This window comes from Calonectris borealis, chromosome 1 (genome assembly GCF_964195595.1).
Source record: "Calonectris borealis chromosome 1, bCalBor7.hap1.2, whole genome shotgun sequence".
Classification (NCBI taxonomy): Eukaryota; Metazoa; Chordata; class Aves; order Procellariiformes; family Procellariidae; genus Calonectris; species Calonectris borealis.
In genome coordinates this window covers 23,388,941-23,401,238 of record NC_134312.1, presented here as the reverse complement: position 1 = coordinate 23,401,238, position 12,298 = coordinate 23,388,941, and the positions used below count along the sequence as shown (strand labels likewise).

The 12,298-nt window shown below is 48.1% G+C and overlaps 1 protein-coding gene across 1 annotated transcript in view; it reads left to right on the top strand.

The window, feature by feature from the left end:
• Positions 1-8,449: 8,449 nt before the first annotated feature.
• PLXNB2 (plexin B2) overlaps positions 8,450-12,298 on the top strand; it is a 259,107-nt gene continuing 255,258 nt past the window's right edge. The window contains exon 1 of the mRNA XM_075146634.1: positions 8,450-8,869. The gene's annotated coding sequence lies outside the window, so the exon portion shown is untranslated. The remainder of the gene's footprint in view (positions 8,870-12,298) is intronic.

The following is a 12,298-nucleotide window of genomic DNA, read 5'->3' as shown; positions in this document are numbered from 1 at the left end:
TTTATTACTTTTATATACTTTTCCTCCTCAATCAGAAAAAAGAGGAGGCTAAATGCAAAACAAAACAATTCCAGCCAGAACAAATAACATCTTCAGTGTACTATAACATTGGCATTAGTCATTTAATCATAGTAGGCTTTACCTTCACTAGAAGCATTGCCACACTTAAAGAAGGCTCCGCTTTTCCCTTACCAGCATGGCTCAATTCTCCTCCATTTCCGTGCACCATTTCCCCATAGCCCTTTTAGCTCAGACTTCCAAGTTTCATAAAACAGCAGTACAACTTGCAGAGCACCTGATGTGATCTTTCCACTGCATTCACTGCTGGTAAGGGCTCGGCTGAGGGATCGCGGCCAGTGTTAAAAACTGCATTTCAAGGATGAAGCTGCCCACTTACACAAGTCCAGAAAATAATCAGAGACCTAAAAAACTCAGCCTACATGAGAAGTTTGAATGAATGAGAGAGGAGGAGTGTAAAGAAATGAAGGCTGAGAGGAGGAGTGTAAAGAAATGAAGGCTGAGAGAAGGTATAATCACAGTCTTCAAATACATAAAGGGGGTTTGTGAAGAGGCACGAACAACCTACCTGTTGTTCAGCATCCTTGTTAGCATAAGGAGCAAAGTATTTCATCTGCAGCAAGGAAGATTCAGATGGGATATTAGGATTACAATAACAGTTAAGCAGTAGATAGATGGCCTGCAAAATGCTCAGACCTCCGTCACTGGAGATTTTTAATAAGATGGGGCAAACACATCAAAATTTACCTATAGGTGTAGATGATACCACTCCAAGTCAGGGGTCTGTACTAGATACCTCAGAGGTCCTTTCCAGCCCTCTAGGTCTGCAAACCCCCAGGCACAAGACTGCACAATAGATGTGGTCCCGGCAGAAAGACCACACGGCGCAGAGGGACATTGGTGCGGTATGTCTGCACCCAACGGTGCCTCTTTGTGCGAGGAGCCTCGGGAGGAGGCACCACCCTGGCTGTGGCTGGGTATCACAGCCTCTTCTCCTTTTTAAGAGAGATCTGAACTGAAACGTATTTATGCTGTAACAGTTTTCTTCAAAACTATCTAAAAGATGATCAAATTCCTGATTGCCTGAGCCACCGTGTAAGACAGTTCCATAGTTGATTTGATGTGACTGAATTTTGCTCAGCTCTCGCAAATTTTATACCAGACTTTGTGTTCTGCCTTGTCCCAGAGGAGCGCAGTTTCTGCAAGAATTATTACAGTGAAATATAGCCGCAGCCTCAACTATTATTCGCTTCGGAAGTGAAGACCCAGGCTTTCTTACACTGCATCCAGGGAAGGAATATGAGCACAGACTTGATGCGTGTATATATATACACAGACGTAAACCAGAGCCATTGGAAAACCGAGCATCTGAGTTTTGTGGAAACCTACACAAACTCTCACAATTCACTTCAGATTGCCTGAGTTCCAGTTATCTGACATGTCTGTGATAAACATGGGGGTTATTACGTCCTGAGTCATTGTCCAGAAGAAAATAACTTAATCTTCTAATAAAATAAAACATGAAAAAAAAAGGCACTTTTGAGACTGATGTGAAGACGACACTGAGATTTTGCAATACCCTGATGAACGAGGGCTGTTTACTATGGACAAAAGACAGCGACTGCATTTTGGCCAGTTCTTTGCGGCACCTCCCTCTGAGGACAAACACTGCTTTATTCTGGCCTGAGTCCAAGTAGAACCAACTACCTTCACCAAGAACATTTCTTTAGGTACTCTGACACAGCGGCAAAGGCGCTCAAAATGTGATTAATGGCAATGGGAGACCATAACAAAGGTTAATGCTTTTTCATTCAGCTGTATGCCACTGTTGTTAAACCAGAGGTTTGGATGTGTACTGACCAGCCAGTTCACCTACTCACGCAGGGCACTATTCATATGGCAGACTGAGATTGTGCTGGGGTTTTGGTAGACAAAAGTAACAGAGACGGGCAGGGTAATCAAAACTCTATTAGTCCATCTTCGTGCTGTTATCTAACCAAAATCATTTGAGTTGGATGTCCCAGGCCTCAGTACAAACTTCATGATTTATGTATGCCAAAAGCTGCTTTTGAAAACACTTATCCTTTTACCATCTCCCACGAGCATCAAAATGTCCAACATGTCTAGCAGGATGCCATCTATTAATTTTTCACGCTGCTCGTGAGGAAAAGCTGCTTTAGTAAACCCACGTGGGGTGGCAAGCAGTGTAAGTAACACAAGTTTCCCATTGATTACCCCATTCCATCTCCTCCCTGTGGCAGAAACAGATAAGACGTGATTTTTCTACCAATTTCATTGACATGAAAATAACCACTTTTAAAATCAGGGCTAATGAGCTAGAAATGTACAACAAAAAAATTGCTCAAAACCTGTAAATACGGACACTGACATACAGCTATTTGACATGCCGAGCCACAACAATGACACATGATTTATTGATTAGTTGCCATCACATGATGGAAGCTCAGCTAGTCATTTAAAATACCCATATTATCTTGGAAATCTTCCTACGAATAAAAAGGTAAAATACAGCCTCTGTGTTAGTAGTCAATACTTTATTTTTCTATCTTAACTAATGTGTCATTGATGAATTCTGATTGATCTAAGTCTTTTAAAATGATAAATGCTCTCTAACTCTGTTGTACCATATTAAACTCCTACTATTTTAGCTGTATGTTTAACTGCTACAGTCCAGATACACTTCAATAGTATAAACACAAAATTTCTGCAATATATGTTTGGAAAATATTAATTATACACTATCTGAGATTACTGATGTAAAAAGATGCATTATTTCCAGCATAAAATAGTTAAATCTGATTTTCCACTCCTGAACAGAACACTAATCATGCACTCTTACTTGTAATTATCTTCCCACAGCCTAGCTCTCCGTAATAAAACTAGTTCAAATATTAGTAGTTAATGAGATTCTATTATTTTTTCTACAATATAGATATATTTATCACGGCATGCATGGCAGTTAACTAATTCCAATTGCCAGTTCTCCAACTAGTTGCAGAATTAGCAATAACATCTAGTCTAAGTATATCAGCTGTGGTTAAAATGAATGGTTACTTCGTGATAGCACAGCAGTGGCTTTGGAACTTAGCTAGGCAGCTGCCTTAATTAAAGTTGGAAATGCTGGTTTATCTGGGTTTTATATATATATAGGGGTGCGTGTGTGTGTGTTTGTGACGGGTCTAATATTTTAAAAAAAAGGAGGAGAAAAAAAGGGCAGGGCCAAATACTAGTCAACATTTTACATTCATTTTCAGTTTAGCTACATTTTGAAATAACACTAAACTTTCTGCTGAAATTTATTATCATCTTTTTATTTTTTTTTTTAAATTAAATTCCTCAGAAAATTCAAGGTAGCATTAAAAAATACAAGCATCGCCCACATGAACCTCTTCATTACCCAAGGATCTCTTAACTGGGCTCACACGCAATTGGGTACAACCAGGGCAATGTCAGAATGCCAAGTCCTGCCTGCGAGGACTGCTACCTGTAATAGTTATACATATGCATGTAGACATTGCACAATCCATATAAGGTTTTCTGTGGATTCCACATGGAAATTGTATCCAGGGCCTGCTGTTTTTCTATCTCATACCTTTGTGCAGCAATTTGTATCTGTAGCAAAGTATACGCAAAACATCTGCTAAACTAAACAAAAGCAAAATTCTGACTGGGTAACGTTTTGCACAGGGGTAAACAGATGAACCAAGTGATGGTTGGTTAGAAAATACCAAAAACCACCTGCTCCGTGTGGTTCAAATATTTTCTGGCATCAAAGGAAAAAAAATGAAGGAAATCCTATACTACCTAAGGTTATTTTACTCTTAAATATTTTTTCCTGGGTTGTTGGAAAACAGGCACTGAGACATCCATCAACCACAAAAAAGCCCAATATACACAAATTGATCTGCCATGTGAGTTTGGTGCAAAGGGCATGAGTCAGGATGTGTGCAGTGACATTTCACAAATCTAATAATAACACCTTAGATTTATCTGGCAGTTTTCATCCAGGAAAAGTAGATCCCAGGGTGATTTATGGACTGTGAAAATATAAATATGTATATTTGAGTCATTTCAGTCACTAGCGGAGGACGATGCAGTGCCCTATCAGAACCGAAGACATCATGCTGCCCTGCGCTCAGGCGGAGAATGAAAAAGTCTTGTAGAGCCCTTGTCTGTATCTTTACCAAGAGACGAAAACCATTCAGGTAGCATCTTACTTCTGTGCTCTTTGCATTCCCTTCATTGATATAAATTTCTTACAAAGGATGGCGGCAGCAGCGGTGCTAGGCCAGACTGAGTCTCGACTACAGCTGCTGCCTGGTACAGCAGATGCATTGCTGCTTGCACGAGGAGGAATTCTTTCCCCCTCTCCATCCTTCAGAAGAGAGCTGAGATGCGGGAGATCCTCAAGCAGGATGTAATGAGGCTGCTCGGGCATGCGGGCACACAGACAACCAAAATTTTCTGCACATAGTGAAATTTTAATAATTTTAAAGGATCTGAGGTTCTTTTTTAGCTGTTTGGGTTGCTCTCAGGTTATCTCCATGACCACAGGGCAACAACCTTCCTTCCCAAAGGCTGCTAATCAATCTTCTGGCTGTTTATCTGCCCATCAGCCCCCCATAAAAATGTCAGAATACATTGGCTAGTTGCAAACAAATGAACAAAAGAGGTAGAAGCCTCAAAGATAATTAAGTTCCCAGGGGGTTGTGAGCATCAGTGACTAGAGACTCAAATTAGTTTTCCAACAGAGAGAGATGCAGGAGGAACTCGGCTGTTAAGGGCTGTGCTTGGCAGCAGCCAGTCGCCCCGGCAGCGCAAGCAGCCGCGCTGTGCAGGCAGCACGCGTGCCGCTCTGGACCAGCAACAGCGGCTGCCGCCTCTCGCCACCGAGAAGAGATGTCACGTCGGACATGAAAGAGAAACGGGAGGCGAGGTTATAGCAATGAGTGAGTCAGAGATGAAGCCACAGGAAACCTGGCTTCATTAGTTCTGTTGCTCGTGGAACAAGGTGTCTTTAATAATGACAGCTGGAAATTCGGCTCTTTTTTACAGGCCTCGAAGGTCTCGGCAGTAGGAAGGATACTGTGTATTGCTGCGCCTTAGATAAAATTGAGAATTGACGGTGCTGGGAAGGGAAGCAGGAGAGAGGCACAAACGCTGCATCCAGTGTAAAAGATAATAACAGGCAGAGAAAAAACCAGAAAGACGTGTGTAACAACGAACGGGTGATAACAAGGTGAGGAGAGAAAGAGGGAGTGCAGAGGGAGGAAATAAATAGGAAATTGAAATCTGGACTAGGGTCCTATTCACATGCAGTCCCATTATCTGTGTCCTTACACTGGAGAGGGAGAGAGCACAGCTTTCCCCTCTGAGCCACACACTGTCTGTGCGTGTGTAAGTGCATGCCGGCAGTGAAGATCCCCAAGAGTCTGGGAAGCTGTTAATCACTCAACCCTTTACTTGTTGCTCTTTTCTAAGCATTTCTGCATTCAGGATTTGATTTGACCTCTTTTTTTTTTTTTTTTGGTGGGTGGTGATAAGGGAGGGGAGTAATTCTTCAGCTGCAAATAGCAGTTTTTGATGTGCAGCTATTTATCTGGGTTCACTGGGGAGATATCTCGCCGTATCACATACTTCTCCACGGGGGAGAAGGACGATGTGCTGGCTCCGAGAGAAGGAAGGGCTGATGGGAGATGGAAGACCATCTTCTGAACACTTCGCACCTTCACAAGCGGGCCGAGTGCTGAATTCAGCACTGAATTCAGTAACAAAAGTACTGCAGCACACATTGTGCCCCAGCTGGCAGGAGCAGGGGCCGATATGCCATGCTGCTGCTTTAGCACATCCACATGTGCCTGGCAGAACAGCAACTCATGGAGGCTTAGCAGAGAAGACAGCTGTCCTGGGAGGGGATGCTGCGTGGCCACCTCGAGCTCTAGTTCAGCTTCATAATCCCTGTCACACTCGGCAAGGTCAAATACACAGCAGGTAACTGGGGGGGATGTAACCCAGTAACTCGGGACTGGATGAGGATTCAGCACGGCTTCACTTCACCAGCTCCTCTTTCGAATTAAATAAACTGTCACCATTGCTCTGGCTCTGTGCATGTCCATTGCCAGGTTTCTAAAAAAAAAAAAAAAAAGGCTGTTATGAGGCCAGAGCAACAGGAGTCGGAAGAAACTGTTCCAGCCAGAGGGCACCGTGTGGTGTGCCAGGAGGTGGCTAAGGCTTAGATTTAGCCTGGGGACAGCCACCATGAGACAGTAGGAGTGTGGCAAGTACAGCCCTGGCCAGTGGGCATCGGATGCAGCATGTGTGGGCCCACCACTGGGGCTCCCTCCCCCAGCAGGGTGAGCAGATCACTAGGTTCGGAGCAAGCAGGGTGGGGGGACAAGCGACAGAGCCCCCAGCAAAAGTCCCTGGGGCAGAGCATGCCGGGAAGCAGTTATTCTCAGGCCAGGGCAGAAGGAGAGCTGCCTGGCCGGTAACACCAGGGCATTCTGCCAAAAGTTTGGGTACAACCTGGCCAGAAGCCCAGATGTTGAAAAAGCAGCCTGGAAAGTGAGGTCTTACCAAGCCCATTAGCAGCCTGCGAATTTCTCCATCCTGGATCCTTCCCAGGTCTTGCAGGACATGGCTAGCCCAATTTTCCTAGGGAAGTCGCATCTCCCTCCTCTTCAGATTCCCCTTCTCTCTTCCAGCAAGCGAAGAGGTACAGATCCAGATCTTCTGAAACAGTCCACAATTATACCAGAGCAGTTCCTTCTCATCTTACAGTGACTCAGCCCAGACAGGTGAAGAGCAGGAAGGAGGAACAAACAAGGACAAGGGTCTTCTGGTGGAGGAGAGTGAAAAAAATGGGCCAGAGAGGTGAGACCCAGCCAGCACAGAGTCTGCCTGCTGAGCGCAACCCCAGAGGGAAAACCCCACAAAACAGCACGTTACATTCGAATGGTCCCAACCTGCCGTTAAGACTGCAGCGCCACTTTCCACTGCCAAGGTCTGAAAGCCACCTTTAACATCTCCCTCCTACAGTCTCTGACTTTTTACTGTTGCCCAGGTTTTGGAGCCGATTTTTATTTATTTGGTATTTGTTGTCTTTCTGAGATGCAATGACAATTTTTCAGCAACTTCCAGGGTGCTGTTTGAGAAGCGTGGCTTTCTGACCAGCTCTCTCCCATTGTTTCTGGAGAAGCCCAACACACACAGCATTTAATGAAGCTGTGCTCAAAGTGCCAACAGCAGCTAATTAATTACTCCTTGCAACATTCCTGGTCCACATTTGACTGATCGAAAGCTACCTACAAAGTCTAAACAACTTGCCCAAAGCTTACCGGAGCCATTCTTCTAAGACATCCCTCTTTTTAATAGATTATCCCTACATTATTTACAGTCGAGACAAATTTGACTGAAGGTGGAGAAGATCATGATGCTAAAGCAAGGCGATGCTGTATTTACATGCAGGCAGGGAGCGGGCTCTGCATTAACTCCGTTGGCGTGTTTCTGGGGGAAGACAGGAGAAATTTGCACACAGGCTTTTTAGCGGAGTGCCTGAGTAGGAGAAATGACCTTCAGAAATTGTGATTACAGAGAGTTTACCTGAGAGAGATAAACCCTGGAGTACTCTAAGTTCACTAAAAATGTTGCCGGTGACATATTTTGGGCCCTGTAATGACAGGTCAGGGTGGGCAGGAAAAGATGCGAGCTCTGGGAGCCCAGCAGACTCTGCTGGGGGGATGAGGGGTGGAAATTACGCTGTCCCTACACATTCAGGCGCGTCCCCAAAACACCAACCGAATACGCCCCGTACCCCAAGGCCTTTAGCTTACGGAACAGCAAGGAGACCCTTCCCCAGCGGTGCCGCCCGTCCGCCGGAGAGCGCCGGGGAGGCCAGCGCCGGCCCCAGCCGCGGGCAGAGGCTGCCCGGAGGCGCCGGGCAGAGCCGCCCCAGGAGCCCCGTGGCCGCCGCCGCCGCCCCCCGCTCCCCATCCCCGCTCCCCGCCGCGGAGCGCCCGCGGGCGGCCGGGGGTTCGCCGTCCCCGGCGCTGGAGCAGCCGCCCCCGGCCCGGCCCCGGTTCCCCAGCTCGAGGCTCCCCGGGAGCGCTCGGCCCCGCGGGTGGCCCCGCTCCGCCGCGCCGGCTCTGCCTGGCCGACGGGCAAAACAAAGCGGAGACGGGGAAAGGGAAAGGGAGAGAAAGTGCGGCTCCTGCTTCTTCCCGGCCCGCCGCCTGGCTCTCCCTGCATGAGACAGCGCTGCAAGCGGATCCTGACCGGGGGCAGGGGGTGGAGAGAGGAGGAGGAGGAGGAGGAGGACGGAGGGAGGGAGGGAGGGAGGGAAGGAGGGACGAACGGGAGCCTCTCTCCTTCCCTGGGCTGTTTTTTCAGTTTCCTGTCTCGCATTGTGCTCACAGCGGATATGTGCTGCGCCTACAGGTGTGTCCCCTCCTCGCAGCTTTTCCCCGGCTCCCCGGCGTAGGCTCCGGCTGTCGGGGGGCGGCAGCGGATCGCGACCGTCATGTGACGATCCATTCCTCTCGGGGCGGTTTCTCTCTCCTCTCTTTCTGCCTTCCCCTCCCTCGCTCCCCGCCGCTCTCCTCCTTCTTCTCGGAGGTGGCCGCCGCCGCTGCCGCCTTCGCGCTGACTCCGGCTGCTGTGGCGGCGGCGGGGCCCGCCGGGAGCATGGGCGGCCGCCGGGGGCTGCCGTAGCGCGTCTGCCCAGCCCGCCGCCGCCCGCCCCGGGCTGCTGGGTGCCGCCGGTCCCGCTCGGGCAACTCGGACGGTCCGCGCCCGCGGGGCTCTCCCCCGCCGGCGCCTGCACCTGTTGAAGGTAACACAGCCCCCAGCGCTGCCGCGGCGCGCCTCGGGATGGGGCCGGGGGGGCGGGTTTCGCGGCGAGGTGCCCCCCGTCTTCCCCCTGCTCGGGAGCCGCTGCATCGCGGGCAGAGCAACTTCCCCCCCTCCGCGAGGCCGGGGCGGCCGCGGGGCAGGAGGCGGGGGCCGGGGCGGAGGGGGCTTCCGCCGCGCTGCCCGCGCCCCAGATGGTTTTGGTTAAGGGCTCCCAAGCGGCGGCTCCGGACTTCGGGCGCCTTTCCCGAGCAGCCGCGCAGGGCCGGGGGGAGGCGCGGGGCGGCGGCTCCTCCCGCCCGGCAGCCGGGGAGCGCCGGTGCCCGGCGGAGCTCCCTTCGCTGCCCGGCGGAGCTCCCTTCGCTCCCCGCCGCCGGAGCGCAGCCCCGCTCGGTGGGGGCCGGCGGCTCTTTCCGGGAGTTTCGCCGTCCCCGCGGCGCGGCTGGGGTCGGCAGCCCCGGTGTCGCGGCTCGCCCTGGCCCGGCCCCGGCCCCGAGCTCCGCCTTCACACCGCCGGCTGGGGAGCGCCTTTGGGTTTTCCTGCAAACGCGTTTTGTCTCTTTGCAGAAGCAGCTTTAAACTTTCTTCCCAAACTGTTAATTAGATATACTGTACTTTGCTCGTGTTTCGTGCAGGCGAGGCTGGAAAGGCTTGTGACTCAAGGCATAGTTATTCGGGAGCTGCAGAACACCTCTGCCTTCCTTGTTTAGCTGGGCTGTACCTGTGACTTGTGACTTTGCCTTCTCCGAGACTGCGTCAGTCTCGGTGACACCCGGAGACAGAAGGGATCGATAACGATTTGGGTCCTTTCTGGGTTAATCGGACACTCGGGTGAATATACAAAGAAGGAAGCGTAAGTTTATCGTGTCTCTGAAATCTCATGGAAAATAGCATTGTCTTTGTTGTCCGTGAATTACAATGCTATGGTCCCGTCCCTACTGCTGAGCCCGTCATCGAATGATAACTTGCTTGTGAAGGAACTTGATGCTTTTGTAACTAACGCTGTTACTTTGAATGTGATGATTAGCTTATCGAACACCAGAGGGAACTCTGAATAGGTAATTCATTCGAGGGAGATACATGCTTATTTTACTGTTTATGTTCTCATTACAATGGAATCTAGAAGGAAGCAAAGGTTGGTAAGTAATAGGCTGCTGGTATGCACCTAGGATTGGCTTCAGCTTGCTTTACAGTTCTTTTCTGAAGGCGTCAACCCCAAAGATGGGCTGAAAATTCTCTTTTTTTTTCCTTTCCAAACCTTGAAATATATAACTGGCTTTGCAGGAGTGGGATTGTGTACCATGCTGTAGGCAAATCAGCTGGGTGACCCATTTGCTGTGAGCTAGGGAGTGAGATTACATATGCACCTTGGGCTGGCGCTTAATGCCCAGCCTGCCTCTTGGGTTGCAAGACAGATCCGTCGCGCTTGGGTACGGGGGCTGCCGCCTGCGATGGAAAAGCCAGAACAGAGCATGCTTCCAGCCAAAACAAAAGGGAGGAAGTCTGCTTCTGAGCCTGGCATGGCTTGTCCTCCTTGCCTTGAATACTTGTGGGTCTGAAGCCGTGGTGGGAACCTAGTCTGAAGTAGAAAATTATCTTTCTTAGAATATATTACTGAAACCAATACAGAAAGTAAATGGTGGCGGTGTTCGGGAAAGGAGTTGAATGGTGGCTTCTGGTACCAAAAACTTTTTAAATGATCTGACGTAACTGTAAGAAGCTGGTCTCAACCCACCAAAATGTGATGCTGTGTTTTGTAGTAAAATGAACGCCCAAATCATGCACCTGAAGCTTTGGATGCTCGTGATAGTCTGTTAAAACAGTTTTGATAATCAGACTTCTTTAATACCCCTAAATTGTCGACGACGTGGGAAGGATAGCACAATAAATACACTTGTGACTCTGACTTATGCTGCAGGAGCTGAAACATCCAGCTGTTCATTCTGTCCCTTTGCCAGAGGTTACTCTGCCATTCAGCCTTGTTTCCTATTGGACTTTGAATCTGCCAGAGCTTACAGCCTGGTATATGAATGTAAACTGCGTTTTATGGCTGTTCATGTTAGTGTGTAATGTTGTGAAGTCCAGTAGCATGAGCCTTCTGTCCTGGCAGAAGGACAAGGCAAACAGCTGGGGTCAGCTAAATCAAGCTGCACTTGTGAACCAGAGCCCGTAAGCACCTACGCTCCTCTAAAATGGCAAATGTGACTCCAACGAACTACCTCGTGCCATGTCTTGGTGGGCAGTGGTAGCAGGGAGGCAGCTCTGCACGAGAAGATGTTGCGTGACCTTCTTGGTAGGTCGGTCACAGCATGCGGGGTTCTGGGTTTCAAAAGGACGTAGCAGACGGTACACCTGAACAGCCCTCCTCTTCCTCCCCTCCTGCTTCATCCATTCTGGGAATTAGCAAGTGAAGGAGGGTTTTTTTCTTTTAGCCAAATCTTGCTTTGTCCATCTGACTTAAAGACCTGTTATGTAAAATATCCTCACTAAGGGCACAGCCCTCTTCTGCCTGAATTTTCCTACAGATGTTGTTGGAAGTAGGATAAAGGCTTTAAATAGCTTTACAAAACTGGGAGCTGTTTGCCTTGCATGCAGAAGCTCCCTACGAACAAATTACATTTTGAAGGGAGGTCTCTTCGTGAATGCCTATTAAGAACAAAAAAATTCCAGTGACTTGTTGCTAACGGGTTTGGATTCTGGCTTGGTTTTGAGAAAATGGTTTGCACATTTATTTATTTTTATGAAGATGTAATACTAAGTATTTGTATTTCTGTAACGGCTATGATTTGGAACTTTTCATTCACTTTTAAATTATTTATTGTATGAAGCACTGAATGAAGATATTTATTACACTAGTGTCACATTCTGAATATTGAATTACAATTGTAGAATTAAGGTAACAAGCTTAAATTGGGGCTTGCAACTTTAAGCTCTTGCCAGCAAGCAGTTAATGGCAACGTTAACTGCTAGCAAAGTAATTGCTACCGTTCTTTTACTGTCATTTTGTTCTCACTTTCCTCCAGTCAGACTGTTCCGCAGAGATATAATGAATATTCACCAAAATAGCTTGGCATTGTCACTTATGCAATTCCTCATCAGATCCAATGTGTTGATGAGCTAATGTGCACTTGATTAAACGTACTTGATTTATGCAAACAAAAACTGTAGGTCCTTCTTGAAGTAAAGTTAGCACCTGCACAGCTGTTAGTGAGATGAGAGTCTAAATAATTAAGGTGGAATTAAGTAAACAAACAACCCCAATGTGGTGTTCCTCCTACTACTTCACCTTTATCTTTTAGTTCAACTCAGTAGTGGATATTTATTTTGGCTTTTCTTGCAGGTTTTCTCATGCACCACAGGAAGTTGTGAAGCTCAGCTTATAGTGGGGGGGTCCTCTTCTATTTAAATGGCT